At 38.0% G+C, this 14,274-nt stretch overlaps 1 protein-coding gene across 1 annotated transcript in view; it reads left to right on the plus strand.

The window, feature by feature from the left end:
• Positions 1–14,274, plus strand: part of LOC109433104 (sushi, von Willebrand factor type A, EGF and pentraxin domain-containing protein 1) — an 87,936-nt gene that overhangs the window by 8,224 nt on the left and 65,438 nt on the right. The window lies entirely within an intron of this gene.

Raw genomic sequence — 14,274 nt, forward strand, 5'->3', positions numbered from 1 at the left:
CTGAAACACCTATGAAACCCCTCTAAAACCCCTCTATATCCTTTTGAGACTCTCTGTAACGTCCCTGACATCCCTGAAACGCCCCTGAGACTCCCTCAGTCTTCCTGAGATCCTACAATACACTTCTGGGACACCCTGAAATTCTTCTGAAAACCCCCTCAAACCATTTGAGACCCCTGAAACACTCTCTGGAAGTCCCTGAGACTCTCTAAACTCCTGAAACCCTCTAGAGCCCCTTCATATATCCCTTCTGGATGCTTCTGAGATCGCTTGAAACGTCCCTGAAAATCCTTTGAAACCCCCTGAAACCCTGCACACACCTCTAAAATTCCCTCATCGAGGTTTCAACCTTTAACTTTCTTAAAAACTAGAGTGTCCATCCCGGGACATCCCGGGACAAGAATTCCCGGGATTTAGGCAATTTCGGGATTTCCCGTATCCCGGGATTTAATATTTGATTTCCCGGAGTTCCCGGGAATCCCGGAATGCATGATTTTATGCCCATTAATGGCGTTAAATTTCAAAAATTCTTGATGGAGCCTGCAAGAGGACGATTCAGTTTTTGTTAACAACACATTCTCTTGACGACTTCTATAATTGCACCACAAAATCACGAAATCCTCTGTAACAATCAAGTAAACAAAAATTTTACTCACTCGATAATTAATAAACTTTGTGTGGGCATGTATTGTATGGTAATCCATATAATCGAGACAATACCTAGTTTACAGAAACATGTTCGCCCCTTTAGAAGCTCAGACAAGAGTTATATCAAACAATATCTACATATGCTAAAAGCATTTTGGGCAAATTGCATTCATATTTTGCAACTAATCAAAAAAGTACTGCTAGCTCTCCAGCAGCATATTGCAATTTAGTTTAGGGTCCCTATTATTTATCGGATTTCTGAAACTAAAAAAGCTGTTTTTATGAGTGACTACTGGCAGTACAATAATTCCCCATTCAACAAAATGGATAGACAATAGCTGACAATTTGAAATTCATATCATTTTCCACTGAAATCTGTATTTCATAAAAATCCCGGGATCTCGGGATTTCCCGGGAAATGCTACAATTTTTATCCCGAATCCCGGGACAAGGTGAATGCCCGGGAAATGGACACTCTATTAAAAACACCTGAAATCCCAAAAGACACCATTGAAGCTACCCTGGAACTTCTTTGAAATTTCTATAAAACCCCCGAGCCTCCTGAAGTCTAAAGAAACGCCTTTAAAACTTTTATGAAACCTACTCAAAACCTTTTCAAACGCTCTGGAACCCCCTGAAATAATGCTCCCCGCCCCCCGAAACTCATCTCTGCAACACTCCATTGCTTTACTCCCTGAATCGCCCATTGGCTTCTCCCATCCAAACTCGATTATTTCTTTATGAGAAATCCCTGAAAGAATTGCTACAAAAATATCGCAAAAAATTCCGGTAGAAACTGTTGGAAACTGTTTTGCTACAAAACTACAAAGAAAAATCCTAGTATGAGCTGTGATGAAATAATCTTGCAAAAAGCTCTTGCAGAATCCTAGAAGTAACTCTCATATAAATCCCTGTAACTGTCTCGGAATGAACACTGAAGCATCCCGGAAAGTACTCTGGGAGCAAATCAGGGAAAAACTCCGGAATTCAACTTGGGAGAAACTCCTTGGCAAACCTAGCAAGAAACTCAAACAAATTTCTATAGGAATTCATTGGAGAAATCGCGGGAAGAGTTCAGTAAGAAGCTGCGTAGGGATTTAAAGAAGAAATTGCGGTAGGAACTCTTGGAGAAATTCTGAGAAGAATTCAATGAAGAATCCTGGATTGATTATGGAAAGGAATTTCGGAATGAATTCTGAATACATTTCCAAGCATATCCCTGAACAAATCTCTGGAGGAAATCGCTGAAAAAGTTCTTCAGATCACATGTTTGCTGTAGAGTTTATTACTCTCACTCTCTCTTCTCTCTCTTCTTGGCGTAACGTACTCATTGGGACAAAGCCTGCTTCTCAGAGTTCTATGAGCACTTCCACAGTTATTAACTGAGAGCTTCCTCTGCCAATGACCATTTTGCATGCGTATATCGTGTGGCAGGCACGAAGATACTCTATGCCCAAGGAAGTCAAGGAAATTTCCTTTACGAAAAGATCCTGGACCGACCGGGAATCGAACCCGTCACCCTCAGCATGGTCATGCTGAATACCCGTGCGTTTACCGCCTTGGCTATATGGGCCCCATAGAGTTTATTACATATTATACAAAAGCATTAATATTCTATTGCAATTCCCAAAGATTTTCATCAAAATTCCATCATTACTACACCACCAGTAGCAACCTCTAATGCCTGGTACTTAAAACTTGTTTATTAGTTTACTACATAGTAAATATAACCTGTGGAGAATGTTCGAAGGAATAAACACTTCTATGAAGTATTCACTACAAGTTCTGAGTAGCAAGCCTTAGAGGTTGCAACTGGTGGTGAAGATGAGCTTTTGATGAAAATCCTAAGGAAATTTGAAAACTACGATGCAATACTAACAATTTCGTATAAAAACGGGTGATACCGTAATAATCCTGGCTATTCCGATGAATACTAGTAAACTCTGGAGAAATCTCATGATTTTAAGAACTCTTTCTATGATTAGAACTTTTCTGATATTGGTTTAGGGATATGCTTAGAAAACCAATCAGAATTCGTTCCAAAATTCCTTTGAGGATTTCTTCTGAAATACTATCCAGGATTCTTTCTTGAATTTCTTAGTGGATTTCTCCTTTGATTTCAACCGCTATTCCTTCTTTGAATTCTTATGCAGTGTCTTATTGAAGTTTTTTTTCCTAGATTTGACCAGGAGTTTCTCCCAACATTCCATCCAGAGGTTCCGGATTTGCTCTCAGAGTTGTTTCTGGGATTTTTTCGGTGTCCCTTCCGTGAATTCTGAGAGTTATTTCTAGGATTTCTACCAGAGTTTCTTTTAGGACTCATGTATGAGTTTTTCGCGGGGTTTCTGCAAGAACAGTTCGCTGGACTTCTTCCAGAGATTCTCGGACAACTCTTTTTGGAGATCCTTACGAACTTCTCCCAAAGTTCTTTCGGTGATTTTCTTTGTGGTTTTTCGGGCAAATGTGCCAACAATTTCATCTGGTATTTATGGGATACTTCTGTTGAACTTCTTCTAAGGATTTCATCAAAGAGTTTTGCGGGCTTATGATTTACAAAAGTGCAGATAACTTTTGATTGGGAAAAGATACATCTCTAAATTTTTGATATGTTGTGTAAAAATGTCCCCTTTCGATTGACGCAAAAATTTTGAAAATCGGCGGTTGCCAACATTGTTAAAAAACAGTATTGGTATAAAAATCCAAGATGGCGGCCAAAATCAATATGGCCGATCCAACTTTTTATAACTGTAAATAGTTGCCCTATCTTTCCTCTTTTCAACAACATTTTGTTATGAGGGGTTTTTTTTTAGAAACTTTTGAGTTATAACGGTTTAAATGAGTCAACAATTGATCAAAATCGAGTAATCCGCAAAAATGGTTGTGGCTCCAACCAACGGGGGGGTCCATCAAATTGATTAACAAAATGCATTTTTCTTACTTTTTTGAGGAGGACTTTCAGAAAATCACCACCTTAAACATTTTTAAAGACATGGTGTAAATAGTGGGACGGTCTCAGCGAGAGTTACCTATCTTGGAATTTCTCACCAAATTTCTTCCGAAGTTCTTCCAGTTATTTTTTCAATAGTTCGTTTCGGAATTCTTGGCTGACGTTTATAGGAAAGAGAAAAAAAGGTCTCGGAAGATCTAAGGAGGTAGGGGCAAAAAGGTGATCTTAGGGAGTGTTACGGCGAAGCAATAAGGATCACTGAGAGGATATTAGATGGGTTTCGGGGGTTTTCGTGGAGATTTCAGGAACTTTCAGTAGCGTTTCAGGGAGTCTAAAGGGCATTTCAGGGGCATCTCATCGGCGTTTCAAGGGGATTTTTAAGGGGCGTTTTAGGAAGTCTCAAGAGTATTCAAGGGATTTCTGGAAGTTTCATGGTTTTTTAGGGGCGTTTAAGATAATTTTAGGGAGTTTCCGGGGATTTCGTGATGTTTCAGGAAGTCTCAGGTGATTTAAGGGGATTTCAGAGGAATTTCAGAGGATCGTAGGAGGGTTTAGGATGGTTTGAGCTGCAGGGGTGTTTTAGTATTTTTGGGGGTTTTAGTTACGGCCTTCACGGTCCTTAAACTGCTCTGAAACGCCCCTCAAGCTATTGAAATGTCCCTGAAAGGGCTTTAAGCCATTCACCTAAAACCCCTTAAAATTCCTCTGTATTTTAATGTATTACCAGAAAAATTCGTGGATAATCCCAATTTTCGGTAGGATTTCAAGGAAGAACAGTGGGAGTAATCTTGGAAAAATCTCTGAGAGATATCTCAGGACGGTCACTAGAAGAAGTTTAGGAAAACCTGGGCAAATCACAGATACAAATCACGGGAAGAACTCCATGAGAAATATGATCAAAAACTCCTGTAAAATCCCAAAAGGAACTCTGAATGAACACCGGAAGATCCTTTTTGAGATAAAGTCCTGGATAAGTTCTGATTAACTGTGGTAGACATCCCGGGGAACCCTGGGAGGAGTTTTCCAAGGTTTTAGAGGAAATTTGATGGGAACTTCAAGAGAAATCACGCGAACACCTTTTAGAAATATCCCAGGAGAAACAATAGGCGAAAGCTCACGATAACCACTCAAAAAATTGCAGAACAAACTTCGGAAGAAATTCCGTCAGAAATTCTAGAATAAACTCCTGCAGAAAAAATCATGAAAAAAATCCTGGGAAGAACTTTAATAGAAATTCCAGGAATTATTCCTGTAGAAGTTTTGGGAGAAATTGTTCAAAAGTCGCTGGGAGAAATTCTAATAAGAACTCTCGAAAAAAGAACCCAGGAGGAGCACCTGAAAAAATTGCGGAAAATAATTGAAAGGGAATCCCCGGAGGTTCTCTAAGTGATATGCTACGACAACACCTGACAAATATGCTGAGAGAAACTCTTACAGAAATCCTGGGATCAAAACCCCATGACAAATTTTTTGGAGACAACATGGGAGCAAATCTGGGAGAAATCTCACGTGGAAATACATTTGAAAGAAATCCTGTAAGATCACTGTGAGAAACTTGAGGCGAAATCGGTCGGTATTCTGAAATTCTGGAAGACTCCCCCTTCCCCCTAAAATGCTACGTCATTTATGGACTCCCTTACTTCTGGGTAGATACTTCATGTAGCAAAGTTCGTTACTTTTTATTCATACGACCCATTGTGTCGAACTTTTGGGCACACCATGTGCATAGGTGGGATCGCTTCAAAGGTTGCCCCAAGATTCGTGGCCACAGAATTCAAGCCGAATTCGTGCACTTATTTTTGGCAGCCGGTGACTGTCCGCAGAGTCTGCATTTGTGGCAAACTAGTGCGCTACATCCGAAGCCGATGATCATACGACCGACGGACGACATACAGACACATGCTCGGAGACAGAGCGCGCGGTGCGGTGCAATGCATTGGCTCCATCATGTCTCGTCAGGCCGAGACAGCGAGACCTCGCATATGGTCGTAAACAGCCGCCTCAGTATATGTAGTAACATCCGAGCGAATACGCAATGTGAGTCCCCCTGCCTTGGATGGGGTTTAACGGTGGTGCTTATCTGCTTAGCACAGGAAGCGAGGCGGGAGGTGTGTCATCAACATGATAGTAACGTAATGTTTGTATCCGCTCGGGTGGAAAACGAACGATGAAAACCTCGTTTTCTTGGGACCGTTTATGCTAGACTCGGTGTCTGGGCTCGAGACGGTTTTCAAAGGGAAAACGCATGAACGAATGTGTAAACGTTCAGTTACGCTGTCGGGTTGACTGCCGGCGAGACTGATGGACTCTATCAATCTTCGCGTGAAAGACGGCCAGGAGCTAGACAGCGATTTCAACGACAGACGAGAAAAATTTGACGCTCCTTCGTGTGGTAACGAGTATTTTTATACCTTCAATTTATTTTCTCGGGTGGTTTGCGAGAAATGAGGTACATTATCCACCTTCTCGGATTGTTCTGTCGGGTCACATGCGAAACCAGACGTGTGTGTAATTTATTTGTTTTTCTTCTATCACCTAGGCAGTTTGAAATGCTTTCTTCGTGTTTTGACATTCCATACGAGAAGGAGGCTAAACTGCCTAAAACCGCCTATTTTTAAGGGACCGTTGAAAATTTTCTGATTAGGAATGGTTTTTATTTCCCAATGCTACAATGCTTAGACGAACCATTTGGGAAATTCATGCCATTTCGGAACTTCTACACATTAACACGTGGTGCAAATTGTGTTTTCTGGATAGAAATAGAAGAACACCTGGTAGAATGCTTTGGTAGACTACCAATAAAATCCTTTAAGCGAATCCTTGGAATAGTTCCTGGAGGAACACTTGAAGGAATTGCTGAAGCAGTCTTTGGCCGAATAATAATCTTTGGAACATTTTCTGGAGAGGCAGTAGCAAGAATTCCTAAGGAAACTTAGGACAAATTAGTAATGAAATTTTTCGTGGAATACCTAAAGCAGGAATTTGAAAAAAAAAAAATCCTTGTGGAATCTTTGGAGGTAGGGGAACTTACGTATTTTCGGCAGTTTTGTTCTCTTCGTCATAGGGGTTTTTTGAAACTTGTTGGTCTTAGAGTTGGCCTCAAATTCTTCCCAACCAAGCTGAGTTATATGCCCAAATTTCAGGAAATTCGGCCCACAAAAACCCCCCATGACGAAAAGAACAAACCTGCCGACAATACCCTTCGTCACCTTATTTCCGAAAAAATCATTGAACGAATCATTAAATTAATCCTCAAATAAGTTCCTGGAACGAAGCTTTACTGAACAATTTAGTGCAGAAGTTTTAATAATAAATCGTTGGAGCAATTTTCGAAGGAAGTATTGGAGAAATTCCTGATAGAATACGTTTAAGAATTTATAAAAGAACCATTGGAGAAACTCTTTTTAGGAATTTCTGAAAAAATAATATAAGGAATTCCGTAATGAATCTGTGGTGTATTTCTCGGTGGAATTCGTTCAGTAATTTCTTATGGAACCGTTGAAGGATTTCTAGAATGATTTCTTGGAGGAGTTTCTGCAGAAATCGTAGGAGAAGCTCCTGTAAAAATTTCTGGAGTAGTTTTTGGAGAGAAGCTATGGAAGAGTTTCTGAGGGAAAACTTGAAGGAATTACTGCTGCAATCCTGCTGAAGAAGTGTTGAATATAATACTTGGCAATCTTTGGAAACATGGTTTTAATGATTAACCCAAGCAACACACATGTCATACATACACAGATCGAAAAAGAGTGTAAAATTCTGTGACATATGATGCACATGTTTGGAGCGTGGGGTATCACAGAAGTTTACATGACATATCATGTAAAAGTCATAAAATATCATGTAAACTTCCATCATATGTCATGTAATTTAGCATGACTCTGTGTGTTTACATGACATATAACACAAATTTACATTATATGTCATGTAAACCATCATAATACTAAATTTACATGACTAAACTGAAGTTTACATGACGTGTAAATCTCATTAGTTTTATCTGTGTATAAGAGTTACGGCAGCGCAAATTTTGGTTGTATAGAAGTTTATGTGACGTAATTCCATCATTGTGTTAGAATAACATCTAATTGACTTCAACACAACTAAATTTTACGCTGCCTTAACTATTGTATGGCATGCGTGTTACTTGAGAATGAGGATATTACCGATGGAATCCTTGAAGGGTTTCCTGGATGAATGGAATTATGCCTGAAGGAATACGTGGAGGAAATCCTTGGAAAATTTACTGAACAAATCTTTGAAGAAGTTTCAGAAGTAACCTTTTAAGGCACTTCTAAGATAACACTGCTCGACAAAATTTTTCAAAATTTGGTGTTATGGAATGAGAAAAAAAATAACAGGGGTTTGGGACCCTAGAAGTGTCATAGTGGAAGATTTTTTGATAAATATTGGACCGGGCCTTCACAGTTCAAAACCGAAATTTGTATGGAGAACTTGGGGTGTTCAATTGATATGTGCATTAGAACGTGTCGTGCATACTTTGAGGCGTTTTCGATACTTGCGTTTGTTTCGTTATTGTCTAACGCCTAAATATATGCACAGCGCGTTCTAATGCACATATCAATTGAACACCCCAAGTTCTCCATACAAACTTCGGTTTTGAACTGTGAAGGCCCGGTCCAATATTTTTCAAATTTTTTTTAACTATGACACTTCCAGGATCCCAAACCCCTGTTATTTTTTTTCTCATCCCATAACAAAATTGAGTGTTGAACGGTGTAATCTTTGGGTGAGCTCCTGGAGGAACTAATGAGAAAATAATAAAAAAATAATCCTTGAAAGAGCTACTGAAAGTTTCTGATAGGGGAGTTCATGATGTTTTTATAGAATTTAAAGTCAGGATCAGTGCTGTCATGGTAAAATAAGGGCTGGTTACTCATGCTTCCCAAATCTCAGCGGCTCTAAACTGGTGAGTCCTCACAGGAATGACTTCAAAGAAACTGAAGTTTTCCACGACTTTTTTTCTGAAATTATTGCGGGAGGGGAATTTTGTGGGTTTATGGGCAATAATTCTTCTAAATATTCCTCCAAAAATCTTTAGAGTTTATTCCTTCTTCTGTACTGCTCAAGCGATTTCTTCATGATTTCCTCCAGGGTTACCGCCAGAAATTCCGTTGAGGATTCTTTCAAGATTTTTTAAATTTTTTCCTTTTTTATAGAAAGCAGATTTTGCAGGATTTCCTAGAATGATTCAAGGAAGAGTATTTTTGAAATTTTCACAAGAAAATTCTCAAGAGATTCTGAAAGTTCCTCTAGAGATTTCTCCAGAAGTTCCTCCATGTATTCTTCCAGGGATTGCTTAGGATTTATTGAGACCTTACTTTAGGTAGGGCCCATATAGCCGAGGCGGTAAACGCACGGGTATTCAGCATGACCATGCTGAGGGTGACGGGTTCGATTCCCGGTCGGTCCAGGATCTTTTCGTAAAGGAAATTTCCTTGACTTCCTTGGGCATAGAGTATCTTCGTGCCTGCCACACGATATACACATGCGAAATGGTCATTTGCAGAGGAAGCTCTCAGTTAATAACTGTGGAAGTGCTCATAGAACACTAAGCTGAGAAGCAGGCTTTGTCCCAGTGAGGACGTTACGCCAAGAAGAAGAAGAAGAAGACTTTAGGTATTCTTTCAATTTTTTTCCTATGATGCTTTAGAAATTTCTCCAAAGATTCCCTCGGCAATTGGCTTCTTCGGCGGTGTTGAGATGAGATTCTCAGAATAACATCTAATTCCAGAAATTCCATATTCTGAATCTGCATGCCAAACTGAGCCGAAATAAGAATTTTCATGAATTTTAGTGCCAGGGAACCTATTTAAAAATCAGTATGAAGTTTGTATGGAAGCGATTTGTCGAATCACCTCTCGTTGCATTTTATACTGGACGGAGCAGTCCAGCAGTTGCCCAGCTGTCAAAAGGTGATATCAAAAAATCTCTTTGTAATTGATTTTAAGTATCAAAATAAAGTTTCTTTTTTATCTGTATTAACGAGATTCTCAGCCCTAGGCTAGTTCATCTCGAGACCCACGCTTTACTTCCCTTCCGAAGGAAGAACTCACATTTTGTGGGTTTATCGGGAGTGGGATTCGATCCCAGGTCCTCGCCGTGATAGTCAAGTATTCTAACCATCACACCAGGTCCGCTCCCAAAAGTAAAGTTATAAAAATCTGAAAAAATCATTGTATGTAGCTCAGAAAAAGGTGATTTTTCGGAAAAAAATAAAAAATCAATACATTAGCCTGAATTTAAAAACCCAATTCCTACAGAAATTATGCCGGAATTTATTCCTTGGGATTTTTCAATAAATTTACCAAGAAATCCTTCTATGAATACCTAAAGAAGGTTCTCCTGCTTTTCCAGGAATTCCTTCAAAGATGCTTTTAATTTTTTTTTCCAAAAATCATTCAGAAATTCTATAATTTTGTTTTTAGAATGTTTTTTTTTTTTCGTTTCTGCAGGACTTCTTTCAGGATTTTTTTTAGAGATTTATATGTAACTATCCCCGGAGAAATTGCATAAACGATTTTTCTATATATTCCATCATAGATATTTCCAGGAGTTCTTCTAAGGATTCCTTCAGAAATTCTTCCAAGCATCTAGCAGATTATTATTGATGAATTTATACAAGAATTCCACCAGCATGTTGATCTGCCAGTTCTGCCGGAATTTCAGCAGACATTTTTAAAAATTTCTTCAGAAATTTACCTACGGATATCTGCAGAACTTCTCTCAGAAATATCTCAAGCAATTTTTCCTTAATATAACTTTCAAAGTACTTCGAGTAGTTTCTCATGATTTATTCTCTTGGAAATAAGAAGGTATCTTAAGAAGAATATATAGTCAAGGAGATATTGTCCAGGAATCGGTCCAAAAAATTTTCAAGCATTTCTTCTAGGAATCTCCAAATTTATAACAAAGGAGTTTTTAAAGAAATGGTTCCAGGTATTTCTTTAGAACTTTCTTTGGAGATTCTTTTAAAAGTTCTGCCAGGCGTTTTTGTAAAATTTGTGGATAAACTTCTGAGAAAAATCCCTTGAAGAACATTCGAAACAATTCCTACATAAATCTTGAAAGGAACCCCGGGAGATATTTCTGACGGAGCCACAGAAACAATTTTCAAAATAAAATCGTGTAGGAATTTCCGCAGGAATCCCAGAAGGAGTTTCTCTTGGAATTCTTGGAGGAACCCCAAAAGAAGAATTTCATAAATATACGCTTTAGAAAAATTCTTGAACAAATTTTTCTATGAATTTCTGTAAAACCCCATGAGAGAACTGTTGAAGAAACCCTGCACTGAAGTTTCTGAAGAAATTCCTTAAACTTTGAAGAAGACTGTGAAGATAATTTTGAATGAATCCCTGACGGAAAATCAGGAGAAATTCGAGCGGGATTTTCTGAAAGAATCTCCAAATGAATTTTTGAAGAAATTTCCTCACACATTTCTTTTGAAAACCTCAGGAAGAACTTTCGGATGGATCTCCAGAGGAATATCTGATGAAACCCCCGGGAAATTTTTGGAAAAACCCCAGAAGGAAAAATAAAAAAAAAGAAAATCGCGTTAAGTACTGTTCCTTTAAATTCCACTAAGAATTTGCTTCCTTTGACAGATACGTATTTCGACCTCAACTGTAATGTCGTCTTCAGTGTCTTATACTTGACTCGACTCGACCCAGGTTAACCCCAGAAGGAAGTTTTGAAAAACTACTTAGGGAAATACCTGGGGAAATTCATCGAAATATTGGAAATTCATCCAAATAGGTTAACCCCAGAAGGAAGTTTTGAAAAACTACTTAGGAAAATACCTGGGGAAATTCATCGAAATATTGGAAATTCATCCAAATAATGATTTCAATGAAATTCGCAAAAAAAAAGTTTTCACGAAAAAGTTATTTTGTCTTTTTGTGCTTCGATAGTACTTACACTAACATTTTCCCAATTTGCACAAGTTCTGGTTAACAAGGCTAATGATGCAACAGAACATTGATTAGAGTGACTTCGTAGTTTATCTGGGAATTATTACTGGACAAAAATTTCAATGTTGTATGTTATATCGAAGCAAAATGTTCGTTATATCGTATTCGCTGCATCGAGGGTTCATTATGTCAAAGATTACATGTATCGCACTTACATGCGTTTAACAAAAATCCATTTTATGGCATCAGAAATCATATTGGAATGAATGTAAGCAGTTTCGTACCTTTTAATTCCGCCCTAATTGTTACATAATGATAACTCCATACCAAATATACCCATACTTCATGGTTTTAGGGCCTAAAACTCCATTAAACAGCCATCATCTTAAATTTGAGCCTCCATCTTGGATTTTAAACCGCCATTTTAAATATTCTGGTCGCCATTTTTTGACTCCGGACATCTTCCTCATACCAAATATACCCATGTGCATGATTTAAGGGCCTAAAAATCCAATAAACAGACCCATAATGAATTTTGAGAGACCATCTTGGATTTTAGGCCACCATCCTGGATTTCAGACCACCATCTTGGATATTCTGGTCTCCATTTTTGGACTCCAGACATTATCCCCATAAGAAAATATATCTCATATTGCATGGTTTTAGACCCTATACGGTCAACTCTACCGATGCTGGTCCGGAACACTGAAATGGCCATAACTCCGGAAAGCCTTGACCGATCCGAACCATTTTAAATTGCAAACTATGCGGTAAAATTTCGGTTCGATTCGAGCTATAATCCGAAAAATCTGGTAATGGGAAGTGACTTAAAGTGAGTGACCTCTTTTTGCGCACTGACATACATACATACACACATACAGACATCAGCTCAATTCGTCGAACTGAGTTGATTGGTATATGTGACTTGACGAGCCTTCTATCGAAAATGCGTTTTTGAGTGAACATATAGCCTTTCAGTTTACTTTGGTGAACGAGAAAGGCTAATTTAGGTTCTGTGGAGATCCTTTAAAAAAACTGAAGATATTTCTGAAGGAATTCCTTCTGAAGTTCTAGGGATACATTTCTGAATAAGCTCCTCAAAGAATTCGCAGAGAAATTCTTGGAGTTATCCTTAAGAAAATGCCTGAAGAATTTATGGAGAAATACATCGAGAAATATTTTGAGGAAATCCTGTAAAAATCTATGAATGAAGTCCTGGAGGCATTCCTGCAGGATTTTCTGGAACCGTCTAAAACATATCGGAGCAATTTTGAAAGCAATCCATAGAAGATTTCTTGATGGAATCCTTGGATAAATTTATAAAGGTATCTTCATAAAGGAAATTCCAGCAAAACAATTGGCAGAATTCCTAACGGAGTCTGTGTAAGATTTTTTAGAGAAATCCGTGGAGAAATTTCTGGAGGAATTCTGAACTATTGATTTTCTGATGGAATCGCTGAAACCGTTTCTGAAGAAATCCGAGGATGATTTCCGATTTTCTGAAGGAATTCTCATGCAGAATTTTAAGAGAATTGAAGGAGGAAGGTTTTCTAGAGGAGTTCCTGGAGACATTTTTGGGCGATCCTCTAGAATCCTTTCGAATTAACTAAATGAAATTTTAGAGCAATTTCTGAAGAAATCTATGGCAAATTTTCTAAAAAAAACTTAAAAATAACCGCAATAAACTTTTTGAAAAAAAAAAAAAGATTTTCTGAAGGAATCTATGGAGAAATTTCAGGATGAATCCAAAGAGAAATTTCCAAGGGCATTCCATGCAGTTTTTTTTTCATTAAACTCTCTGGAAAATTTTCTGATTGCATCACTTTGGGAATTTCTGAAAGATTTTTTATAGGAATCGAAGGAGTAATGTCTTAAGATATCCATGAATTGTTTTCCAAATCCACGCTTTGATAAATTTCTAGAGAAATCTCTCAAAGAATTTCTGAAGGATTCACTAGAGGATTTCTGAAAAAAAAAAAATCATGGCGATATTTCTGAAGCAATCTTTGCAAGGTTTTCTATAATAACCTTTTGTGGAATTCCGGAGAAATAGCTTATGGAATATCTGAATAAACTCCTGTAAGAAACTCTAGAAATCCCCGGAGAAAATTTATGTATGAATCTTTGATAGATCATTATAAGTTATTTCCGGTGATTTTTGGGGAATATTCCGTGGGCGCTGATACTGGCAGGGAATTATTTTTGTTTATGTTTTATCTCAAGAACTGGTTACTCAGTGAGGAACTTGGAGTAAACCCGATGACACCACTGGTCAGAATACTCCTGAACAAATCCTTGGATGAACTACTGAAAAAAAAAACCATTGAGGAAACTGCTGAAGAAATTCTTGGAGGAAATTCTGAAGAAATCCTTCTGCTTGATTTTTTTTAATTTTTTTTGTTGGAATACAGAGATAAATTCCTGATTGAAGTCAAACAGATTTTCCTGTTAGCATATTCGAAGAAATTCCAGGACTATTACCTATTTGGCGCATTTTTGCATATTTGGGAAAATTTTCGAAATGGTATCCATAAAGCAATTCTTAAAACTTAAAGAAATCCTTCGATGGATTTCCAGAAAATGTTTGAAAAAATCCTGAACGAATTTCTGAGGAAACTTTGGAAATTGTTGATTTTTTTTGTATTTAATTATGTCTATAATTATGTGTGGACTTCTGCACAAATTTTTGTTGGCCTGCTTACTCTCATGGACATTATGGACAACTTTCTGTGATAGTAAAAAGGTCAGTCA

This window comes from Aedes albopictus, chromosome 2 (assembly GCF_035046485.1).
Source record: "Aedes albopictus strain Foshan chromosome 2, AalbF5, whole genome shotgun sequence".
NCBI lineage: Eukaryota > Metazoa > Arthropoda > Insecta > Diptera > Culicidae > Aedes > Aedes albopictus.